The sequence below is a fragment of the Acomys minous genome (assembly GCF_964271855.1).
Source record: "Acomys minous genome assembly, chromosome: 9".
NCBI classification, from domain to species: domain Eukaryota; kingdom Metazoa; phylum Chordata; class Mammalia; order Rodentia; family Muridae; genus Acomys; species Acomys minous.
Genome location: NC_140490.1, coordinates 15,031,694 through 15,043,725, shown reverse-complemented (window position 1 = coordinate 15,043,725; position 12,032 = coordinate 15,031,694). Strand labels below are relative to the sequence as shown.

Here is a 12,032-nt window from a genome sequence, read left to right as displayed (position 1 = left end):
AGAAAGTTTGCACAGTTTCTCTTATAGTAGAAGCATTTGTAAGAACTTATCCTACAAAATAGTCTCACAGAGTAAGACAACATTATTTATAATACAGGAGAAAAAACTGGAAACAATTTTACCATTATCAATACTGGATTGGTAAACCGGGCACAATGGTGACCACCTGCATGTAATCATATTGCACAGCACGCAGAGACTGGAAGATAGCAACTTGTTGGAGGTCAAATACAAGCCCAGCCACTGCTATATAGCAAGGCCATCCCAAAAGCAAGTAAAATGCAAGTATAGTCACAAAATGGAATACCAATTATTATAAAAGAATAGAAATCAAAATACATTGACATAAAATAAGTACCCACATATAGTTAATGGAGACAGAAGGTTTAAAAAAAATGGCCCATTGTTGGATAGAGAAGGAAAATAACAGAAAAAATGAAGACAATGCCTGTATCAGCAGTAATGAGAGGTGAGGAAAGATTGATTACAGAATAGTCTCATTATGTTACCCTACTTAATCCTTTTTTTTTTTAAACCCTATTTAATCTTAAGCAAAGACGTGTAACTTCTGCTAATGGGGGGGGGGCTTTAAAAAAAAAAAGAGCCAAGTGCAATAGCATATAACTGTAATCTCAGCATTCAGGAAGCTGAGGCAAGAGGCCTGTGAGTTCAGGGGTGTTGTGAGCAATATAGACTTTGCCTCAAAAACCAAAACAACCACCAAAACCCCACTAAATACTAATTTCTTTAGTCCAGTGTATCCAAAATAGTATTTCAATATGGGCTCATTTTGAAAGCACAAGGAATTTCACATTTTTTTGCACTATTAAAATAGCTGGTATGTAATTTAATTTACACTTTGTAATTCAGACAAGGCACATTTCAAATGTCTAACAGCCACATGTAGTAGGGGGTACTGCAGTAGTCAATACAGATCCGAAGGTTTGGAGCTCAAATCTAGAAATATATATTTAGGTGACTTAGGCTAACAACGAAGTAGTAGGACGCGAACATGGAAGGAAAGCAGACTGGGCCAGAGAAAGGTAATCTCAGATGTGTTAGCTTGCAAGCTAATGAGAAACCAGAGAAAAATACTTAAATGAGCACAAATGATGAGTAAAACTATTTCAGTAATAAGTAAGTGCTCTTTTTCTTTACCAAGATAACACCACTGGTCACAAGCCTACAACACTGCCAAGGTTAAAAGAGTGGTTTTTCTGGCAAGTCAGAACCCCAGCAATGCCATCAATAATATGACCTGCAATATCAGCATCTAACCGCTCTGCACTGAAGTCATGGATATTTTTTCTTCCTTTAATTTTTTTTGTTGTTGTTACTACATTTATTTACTAGAGGGGATATGAGGAAACTTGTAGGAGTAAGCTCTCTCTAGCATAGACCCCAGATTCTCACTAAGATGAGCCCTCTCCTCTCTTTCTCTGCAATAAAAAAAAAATATTCTCAAAGTTCACATGTTCTCTTTCACTTTCAAGACGAGAAACCAACAGATTCCGGTAGGTTGGTGTGCTGTCATAGACTGCAGAGCTACTGTGCACGAGAGACAGTACTAGGCATTCCCATTAAACTGGAAACTCAAAGTCACCACTCTTAATGTTTTGGGGGTAGTTTTTTATAGTTCCTAAATTATCCATACTAGATATATTGCTCTCAAAATTTTTAAAAAGTAAACAAAAATGTTTGCTTTTTAAAACTGCTGAACATCTCACAAACATCCTCCCTCTCACTCTACACGCCACAGTCTACACCCTTGTGTTCTAGGCAAACCAGGTGTCCTCGTCATACACCATGTAAGACCCCTAAACGCTCTCCTGTGCAGATCTTAACCTAACTACTGGCGGTCTTCTCTACCCAGGGGCTAAGTTGCTACTGCTTGAGATCTTTGCTGAATATACCAGGAAGCTTGGGAAGAGCCATGAAATTGCTCCAAAGTTATTTTGTGTGTTTTTCTTCAGATTCTAAAAGAACTACCTTTATAAGGCTAAGAACGAACATGGTTAGCCTTACTGATCCAGAGCCATCTTTGTGAAAACTACCATCTGCCAATCCTATGTGGTTCTAGAAAGACCACTACTGGTGGAGTTTAAAAGCTCTCGGTGCTCAAGTGGGCACCTCAGAAGGGCCAGACACCAATGATGTCCATCCTTTGCGTACATGCATAAGCACCTCTGCAAGAGACAGATTAAGGCAACTAGGAAAGGTCTCCTTTCTCCTCCTGAATCCACAGCAACCAGGTCCAGGTAAGCCTGGAGTTAGTTACCAGGGCCCTCTTCTGCCAGATAAATGCACTGGCCAAAAAATGAACCCCAAAATGTGAGGAACAGAGAAGACAGAACCCCAATTAATCAACAGATCCTGTCACACTACTAGTTGAGGTATAGTTTTTCTTCCCTTAAAGTTAATATACATTGGGCTAGTCAAACTGCAAGCAAGTCACCTTTGAGAACCACCCAATCAATCATGCTGTCAAAACATACAATCTATATGATAATCACTCCAAATTGTCTTCCTCTAGCCCAAACCTCTGTGAAATTCCAGATCCATATAGAAAATTGTAAAAAACGCCTTTAAAAAAAATACCTCTGGTGCCAGAGACTGACCCAGGATTTCCCACCTACACGAGTATGCACTGTACCACTGACTGCAGCCTCAGCCCTGAAACCTCTATGTGGTTGTTTAAGGGCTGTTTTAACCTCTTTAAGATAAAAAATTCACTAACTGGGGCTGGTGAGATGGTCCAGGGGGTAAAGGCACTTGCCACCAAGCCTGTCCAAGGACGTTCAATACCCAGATCCCACATGGCAGAGAGAACTGACTCCCACAAGGTGCCCCCGTAACCTCCACACATGTACCCACACACGCACACAACCAACCAACCAACGAACTCAAAAAATACGGTATTTTTTTCTACAGACCAGCCCTCCTTCCACATTCTTTCATCTCAGTCATGAACTAGAATCACTCTGCTTCCCCAGCTGGAAACCTAGGTGTCCGTGCTAAGCAAAGCCATCCTTTCTCATCTGTACCTGGTTACCCAAGTCTTGCCATAATTCTCTTCCACTGGCCAGGTCATTAACGCCTCCTTCCAAGTTCCAGGGTCTTCAGGTCTTCCTTTCCTCAAACTAATTTTTCAGTGAGTAATTGGTCTCCCGAAGGCAAAGCAAAGCTTCTTCTCCTGCACCGGGCACACCGCAGCCTCCTCAGATCATCACACTGCAGCCAGAGGAGGAGTTAAGCACCAGGGCTTACACGCGGGGCGTGGTGGCGCACGCCTTTAAAACCAGCACTCGGGAGGCAGAGGCAGACGGATCACTGTGAGTCTGAGGCCAGCATGGTCTACAGAGTGAGTCTGGGACAGCCAAGGCTACACAGAAAGACCCTGTCTCAAAACCACCCGCCCCCAGAAAGTAAAGAAAACGAGGTTCATGAGCTGTATAAAAGGAAGAGCAATAACGCCCCCAACATCAGAGAAAGTAAGACACTCAAAAATAATTTCAGTGAGTATCCAATTTATATTCATTAGTTTTATACGTAACGGCCCAGATGAACCTGATTCAGGGATCCACTAAGCCCAAGCTGAGATGAAGTCCACTGGCTATCAATTTCCTTAAGCCCCTTGCTAGTGTTCTTAAGTTAAAAAGTAAAATGTAAATAAATAAAAGATCTGTTCGCATATTGCTAGGTGGAGGGCTGAGAGCTTAACAGAGTGTATTGCAATGCAACTCAGAATGACCTCAAACTCCCAATTCTCCTACCTGAGCCTCCAGATTGTTGGGAGCAAGCAGAGGCCCAATTATTTATTTATATACATAAGTGTATTTTTTTTTCTTTTTTCAGTTTTTCCGAGAAAGGGTTTTCTGTATAACCCTGGCTGTCCTGCACTTGCTTTGTACACCAGGCTGGCCTTGAACTCCCAGAGATCAGCATGCCCCTGCCTCCCGGAGTGCTAGGATTAAAGAAGCCCGCTGACCATTTCATTTTTAAAAATCTCCAAAGAGATTCTTATGTTTACTTATTTTGTATTGGTTTTGGATTTTTAACAGTATTGTGTAGCCCAGGCTGGTCTTGAATTCCTGATCCCCCTCTGCCTCCATCTCCCAAGTGCTGAGCTTCTAAGTGTGCACCATTATACCTGGCTTAAAGTTTACTTTGCAAAACTAAGTACAAGCTAGGTATGACAGCAGGCAGCTGGATTCCCAGGACCTTGAGTCCAGCCTGGGCAGTACAAGACCCTGTCCCTTAACAACAAAAGAATAACATACAGTAGATGCTCCTTTACCATGGAATTCCACCAATGACAGACTCAACAGGAAAAGAAAGAAATATAGTAGAAACTAAAGAGGTAGGGGAAACTACATGAAAACCAAATAAACTCAAAATATTTTATTTATTTGGTCATGACATGGAATCCACACCCAGCACTGGTAAGAGCCAAGAAATTGTGGGCCCCAGGGGAGAACTTACTACCAATACTTGCTAAGTAGACATAGTACTAAACTGTCTCCTAGTGATTTATTGCTATACCAGAGATCAGTGCCATCTCTCAATCATCAGAGAGGCTTCTTGCATTAGAGAGCAATTAACACAGAGCCCCTCACCTGGCAATGTGCAGAGAAAAGACGGGAGGGCTAAACACTAAATGGAACCAACATATCCTACCCTTCAGGAAAAGGTAAGAGGGGTGAACAGGAAGACTGTAAGAGCCAAGGGTTGTGGACACTTCAAGGACACAGCAGAGCATTGCACACAGAAACTCACAGTGGCTGTGACAGCACACACAAGACCTGAACAAATTCAAAATCCCAGCATGGAAGTAGAGGAGTAGACATGAAATCCCAACAGTAGCTGAGGGGCGATTGACTTTTTTTTTTATTTTTTTTATTTTTTTTTGAGACAGGGTATCTCTGTGTAGCCTTGGCTCCCCTGGAACTCACTCTGTAGACCAGGCTGGACTTGAGCTCATAGAGACCTGCCTGCCTCTGCCTCCTTGCTGGAATTCAATGCATGCACCACCACCCGGCTTACTACTATTAGGATTTGACAGCTGCTGGGAGAGGGAGTCAGTTTTCTTTAACGGTGTAGTCCCTGGGAGGCTGACCATACTTCACAGCAGGCCTGACTCCCAAGGGTAGCTGAGCAACACAAATTAAACGATGAGTTTATTTCTTTAAAAATGTCTAGGCGGCTGGGTGGTATTGGAGCACACCTTTAATCCGAGCACTTGGAAGACAGAGACAGGGGTATCTCTGTGAGTTTGAAGCCAGTATGGTCTACTAAGCACACAGAGAAACTCTGTCTCAAAAAACCAAAAAAAAAAAGCTTAGCTGTGCAGTGGTGGCACACATCTTTAGTCCCAGCATTCCAGAGACAAAGGCATCTCTGAGTTTAAGGCTACACTGGTCTACAGAGCAAGTTCAAGGACAGCCAGAACTACATAGAGAAACCCTGTCTCAAAAAAAACAAAAACAAAAACAAAAACCAGAAACAGAAACAAAACAAAAAAAATTTTCAAAAAAAAGAAAATTCAAAGTTGGATGGATAGGGAAATGAAGGTGGAAGATGGATCTGGGAGTTTGGAGGGATGAATATAACCAAATACACTATGAAATTCTTGAATTAATAAAGATATTTTTAATTCAAAAAATATTTCTGAAACCCAAGAAATAAATTCCTGGAGAAAAAATATGAAACCCAGGGCAAAGTGATGGCTCAGCAGATAAGAGCTCTTGCTGCTCTTGTATAGGACCCGAGTTTGCTTCCCAGGACCGACTTTGAGTGGCTCACAACTGCCTCTAACTCCAGCTCCTAGGAACCCAACACCCTCCTCTGGCCTCCCTGAACACCCACATTCACCAGCACACATGTACCCACATGGAGACATGCACACACACAACTAAAAATAAATATCTAAAACTATGACACTCTAAGATTCACACAAGAAATAGAAATTTTACACAAACCAAGTTATTAAATAAATTGCAAGTATTTTCCAGAAGAAGAAAAAAAAAAGATCTAAGTCCAGGGCTGGAGAGATGGCTCAGAGGTTAAGAGCACTGGCTGCTCTGCCAAAAGTCCTGAGTTCAATTCCCAGCAACCACATGGTGGCTCACAACCATCTGTAATGAGATCTGGGAGCCCTCTTCCCATGTGTTAGGTGTTACATGCAGGCAGAACACTGTATACATAGTAAAGCTTGTGGGTTTAAAAAAAGAAAAGAAAAGAAAAGAAAGATCTAGGTCCAAATGTTCTTATACTAATACGCCAGCCATTCAAGGATAATAACCCAGTCCAAACTGTTCCTGAAAAGGCAGCAAGAAGGAAAGCTACCCTATTACTCTACAGCCATTATAATCCCAACCCCAACACAAACTAAGACTTGTATCAGAGTTGGATACAAAGGAATACAGAGAAGAATGACAGTATCAGGAAAGAAAGCGGTATCTGTAGATGTTGGCTACAGAGCAGATAGGAAGAAGTGGGGAAAGATCTGGGCTCACTCTCTTAGCAGGCACAGGTAGTATCATAAGCCAACCACCAGGAAAGAGCAGGTCTGAACTAGATAACCAGATATGGTTTTTTACATACAGCAACCCGAAGGCCTCAGATTCAGAAGGAAGCCAGGATTTGAGAAATAACCAGATGGAAAAATCTGAACAAGAATCCACAAGAGGACCAATCAGAAGGCTCAGCAGGTAAAGGTCCTGCCACCAACCAAGCCTGAGGACTCGAACTAGAACCCAGGGCCGCATGGTAAGGAAAGACGCTGGCAAGCTGCCCTCTGACCTCCACGAGGTGCTATGGCAGCGCACACACACACAGAAAGGAATGTAATCATTCAAGGGACTTAGAAACTTTTTTTTTAAGTGATGTGAAAAGTGAAACCTGGAGAACACTTAGAATAAAACTAAAAGAAAGGAGGAAGAACAGGGCCCCCCCCAAAAAAAAAAGCATAAAGCCACCATGTCACAGAAGCCCCCTTTCACCTAATTCTTTCTTCTCCCTTCACAATTTTGTCAGAACACAAAGTAACATTTTTCGGGAGCTCTTCCTAGATTTTCTCAGCAACATAGCACCAGGTCAGGTCTCCATTTTAAGCTTTTATAATACCCTACACTTTAATTATCATCACAATTACACTTAATTATACAGAACTCATTCTTCCACATGTCTCCCCCACTAGTTCCCCGAGTATAGGGACAATACGTGTGGTAGTCCCCCACCCTTGGTGTCAGAACACAGTAGCTATTCTTCCAATGAAACAAACGTGCAGATGAGGATACAACAAGGATAAAGTAAAATCCCGCCGGGATGTAGTGGAGTTGTGGAGGGCATCCCCAGCAAAAAACGTCAGGCCTCAGAACACTGTTTAGATCTGAACAGGCTACAGTTCTTTGTGAATGTGAAATCCTGTCGATAAGGAGGAGTTCAGTCGATGGATGGTCACTAGAGTCCAGAGAAGAAAATACGTCTTCTCCTGGCAGTCTCTACAGGAGGGATTATGGGTAACTGTATTTTCATTTTACTTCAATTTTACTCTATTTTGCAATTTCCCTTTAATGACTATGTATTATTACTTTTCTAAGAAAAAAAAATCCAAAGTGTTAAATGTTTTGAAAAGAAAATATAAGGCAGCTTGAGAGAAAAGCAAAACTATAGAAAAGTTTTTGTAAATTGAAGGATCCTAAAAGTACATGTATACTTAAAAAAAAAAAACCAAAGCCCCAGCCTGGTCTATATGGTCAGTTCAAGGCCAGCCTGAGCTATATATTGAAACCGAGCTCTATGTCAAAATAACAACGAAAACCGAAACAAGACAGCAGAAGGAATAATTCATGCTCCAATCCGTAAGAAAGGGAGATGAATCGAAGCCTTAACGAGTAAAGCAGATGGGGTCCTCGAAAAGGAAAGCAGCTGGGGTGAAGGAGTCCAAAGCAAAGAGCGCCCAGCTACTGCTTCACTCTCAAAGGGTGGAGAGAAGTGAAGACAGCTAAAAAGGTTTGAAAAGGGGGTCCACCGAGAAGGGGGTGGGAGGAAAAAACAACGGAATGTAAGTTCAATTAAAAACGCATCCCAAATTTAAGCTTGCTCTCCATAAACTCCGAGTTCCTACAGAAGTGTTCACATTTTAGTTTTGGCCTTAAAAAGCTAACATAATTTTGGTACAACGTCTTTTAGTTCAACTGAGAATAACGATAAGCATTAAGTTACCTTTTATTTTATCTCGAAGTTTAACTCCCCTCACGAGCCAACACAAGTTGTTTACAACTCAAGCAACAAATCATGCATCACTAGAAAACGCTTCTAAGTCTTTGCACAATTTGCTCTGTAAGGAGGCCATACTCTTGACTACGACGTCCCTGGGTCCAATCCCAGCTCAATTTATCTAAGTTATTTAACCTCTGTGTCTCGGTTTCCTCCTCTAAAACGACAAAGAATACAATAACCAGGGTTATCTTAAGAAGTAAATGACGTGACACAGGTGCTAAATTCGCATCGTGTACTCAGAATAGTTTGTAGACTGTTTTAAAAAGAAAGCCTGAAATCCTTTAGCCAAACGAAAACGATCGACACCACGACGGAATCAAAAGGCCAGGCGCTAACACACAGCGTCTTATTTTTCTTCCCTGACGCTTTTCTTTTCTTTTTTTTTTCTTTTTTCTTTTTCTTTGCCAAATCTTTCCGCTAGGAGTCTGGAAGGGGAGGGGGGATGTACACGCAATCCAGCACAAAGTTTTCCGAAATCGAATGCAGAATCACAACAGACATGGCAGCGGAGGCCGAGCAGAACAACAGGTGAACCAACTCGCAGAGACCGAGGGGGAAACCCGGCGCCTTCCCGCAGCCAAGTTGGAGGGCGGGCGGAGCAGTTGGCCGGCCTCCATCCCCGCACCGAACAGGCTTCGTTCTCTCTTTTTCTAGCTCAGACCCGAGACCCTGCCGGGGTAATCAGGCGCGCAGCTCCGGAGCGGGAGCCCAGGGCCCTTCCCATTTAAGGATTCCAGAAGCGTCCTCGGAGTGGTGGGAATGCGAACAAAAGGGCGAGCGCCGGGAAGCCGGGCCGCGGGGTCGGGGGTCTCCCGCAGGCCCCGCTAAGGCGCGTCGCGGCCTCTCCCTGCGCGGCCCCCGTCGCCCCTAAAACTTCGCCAGCCTCCCGCGGCGCACCCGCACCCCGCGACCCGCCAACTCACCGGGATCCCGAGAAACTCATCCTCCGGCGCTCGGCGCAGGCGGCCACGGACAGCCGCGGGGCGGCGAGGCCCGGCTCGGCCTCCGCCCTCGGCGTGCAGCGGCCCGGGCCCGGTCGCCCCTCGCGCGGCCGTGCAGTCCTGGTCTCGCGCGGACCGACGCGCGGGAGCCCCAACCTCCCTCCCCGCCCTTCCCTCCTCCCTCCTCCCTCCTCTCCTCCTCCTCCTCCTCCTCCTCCTCCTCCTCCTCCGCGCGGCCGGCGAGCAGATTCCAATCTCGGCCGCCTCAGCCGCCCAGGACGCTAGCTCGCGGAGGGGGGAGGGGCGGCCCGGGCGAGAGGCGCCGGCGCGCGCGCACTGGGAAGGGCCCCCCGCCAGCTCTGCGCGCACCCGCCCCGGGGCGCCGGCCCCGCCCCGGACACGAACCGAGCCGAGAGCTCGGCGGAAGTGCCCGAAGGGTCCGTGGAGCCCGGCGCCCCTCTGCCGGGAAGGAGGGCTGGCTGCCGGCACGGGGGCGCCAGGTTGCTGAGGGAAGGGGGGCCACCCCTCCGCACATGCCGCCGCTGCCGCCGCCGCCGCCGCCACTCGCGCGACGGAGGGGCCGCTCGGACAAGGCTGCCTAAGGTAGACGACGTGGGCACACGCCATCACGAGCCGGAGCTCGCGCTACACGTGAAAAGCGGCCCGGGTTGCTCCGAAGGCACCGAGTCCCCCACGGTGGGGGAATCAGTTGCCCGTTCGTAATTGTCGTTGCAAAGAAAGAAAAAAAAATGTAGCCACACTGCATTCATTACTCACCTCCGCCCCACCCCCGCTCCCCGGTTCTGTTTCTGGCCCGCGGGGAGGAACGTGGAGGTGCACACGTTCTTGGGTTCTCACGTAGCGAAAGCCGCGTCTCGCGGCCCCGAGGCCGGGCCGCTGTGATCTACCGGCCCGCGAATTCCTCCGGCGTAAGATAAGGAGCGGCGGGAGCCGGCTGAACTGAAGTCAGCGGACTATAAATACGATTCTCAATCCACCTTTGGCTCAGCCAAGTGACCTCGTATACCCTCCCCAGTCTGGTTCCCTCCTTTTTAGAAAATGCAAATAGCTGTCACTATCTCTTACTTTCCTCTCGTTCCGCGTGCAAAATGCAGCTAAAAGTATTCAGTGATCTGTGTATGAAGAAAGAAAAGATAATCTCCTTTTAAGCCAGACGTTAAATACCTCACTTCTTCAGTAAGTATTTCAACAAATATATCGTATTCGGTTAATTCACTTTTCAGAAAGTGTTTTTAATAGCTTGGAAAATCGTTTAAAAAAAAGAGAGAGAGAGAGAGAAAGAAGGAAGAGAATGTCCCAGGCACTTGTGTTTCTACACACATATCGTGGCTTGGAAAAAAAAAACGAAACGAAACAAAACTTAGATTCCAAGGTATTCCCTCATATTCAGCTGAAAATATTGAAATTCCCTTACAGAGTAGATTAAACTGTTCTTCGTGTCTCTTTTCCTTTTCTATCCACTTTTGCCTTTAGAACCATCAGTGCCTCCATTATCTTCAATTACGTTTGAGCTACGTTGTTTTTTTCCTGAGCTGTTGAGTAGTCTCACCTCACCAATGGTGATACCAGAAGTTTCTTGCATCTACTAAAGATTGTCACTTCCCCACCCCCCACTCCAACCCCCACCCCCGCCTCCTTGATATTTCTACATATTACCCGTCTTAAATTTGAAGGGAAAGAGGGGACCTTTTGTTCCAAGAGATTCAGACTCATTGACCAGAAGTCTCATGGCTATCCATGTGTTGTGACAGAGAAAACAATGGCAAGTGACCTCTGCATCCTAATTTGATTTGGGGGCTAGAAATCAGCCTGTGATGCATATGTAAGTAAACACACACACACACACACACACACACACACACACACTTTTTTTAAAAAAGAGAATCTCAAGTTGGAGCTTTCCTGTACCAAGTCTGAAATACACAAATTGGCGTTGCCTGACTTGAGTTACATACTACTGAAACGAGAGCAAAGTGGAAGCGTCAGATCTTGGTTCCTATCTTTGCTTCTCTGCAGAAAGCTCCCTTTCCAATACGTGGCCAGGTGCGGGGAGGAGCGTAAATTGGGATTCTCATGATCTCCCTAAATCAGCTCACCAAGTGCCCAGCCTCAACTCCTTGGCATGTCGCAGCCCACAAGCCTGCCTACAGACGAGTGCGCTGCGCCAGGACAGGGTTTGCGTTTTGGCTGCTGGCATGTATAAGCACGCCAGCCTGGTTCCTCCGGTTTGCCTGCCCACTAAATGAACAGAGCCAGAAGCCCAAGGAGACATCTGGACACGTATGGTCTGGCCCCCAAAGTCAAAGGCAACACTTCAAGGTCCAATTGAACATTCTGTAATGCGGTAGAATTCCTTTGAGTAGGTTAATAGAAGGGACTAGAAATGGGCCTTTTCCTCTGGGCACTTAGTTTTTATCACAGGTCCTAATAAGACTGGCAGTTGTTGCGTGAGCAAACCAGGAAGCATTCCTTCCTAACAGGTCGCACCTCCTCCACAACACTTTTTGTTGGTTTCGTTTTGTTTTTCCAAAACAGAGTTCCTCTGTGTAACAGTCCTGGCTGTCTAGGACCTTGCTTTTTTAGACCAGGGTAGCCTTGAACTCACAGAGATCCATCTGCTTCTGCCTCCCAAGGGCTGGAACTAAAGGCATTTGCCACTACACCGGCCTTCAGACTACTTTTTCCACTCACCTATCCTATAGTAATACTCTAGATTGCATTTTCTTTATGTTAACTTTTTAATATCTGAAATTACTTTCGTTAGTTTATGAACTGAACTCCTCTGTC

The 12,032-nt window shown here is 45.5% G+C and overlaps 1 protein-coding gene across 7 annotated transcripts in view; it reads right to left on the bottom strand.

The window, feature by feature from the left end:
* Positions 1–10,139, bottom strand: part of BMPR1A (bone morphogenetic protein receptor type 1A) — a 93,071-nt gene extending 82,932 nt beyond the window's left edge. For 3 of the 7 annotated variants that reach the window (XM_084796835.1, XM_084796834.1, XM_084796837.1), the window contains exons 1-2: positions 9,207–9,345; positions 8,227–8,437 (exon numbers count right to left, since the gene is read on the bottom strand). The gene's annotated coding sequence lies outside the window, so the exon portion shown is untranslated. Of the gene's footprint in view, positions 1–8,226; positions 8,438–9,206; positions 9,348–10,001 lie in introns of those variants that run through there. The other 4 variants (XM_084796838.1, XM_084796833.1, XM_084796832.1 and 1 more) reach the window with 4 other exon arrangements.
* Positions 10,140–12,032: the final 1,893 nt, after the last annotated feature.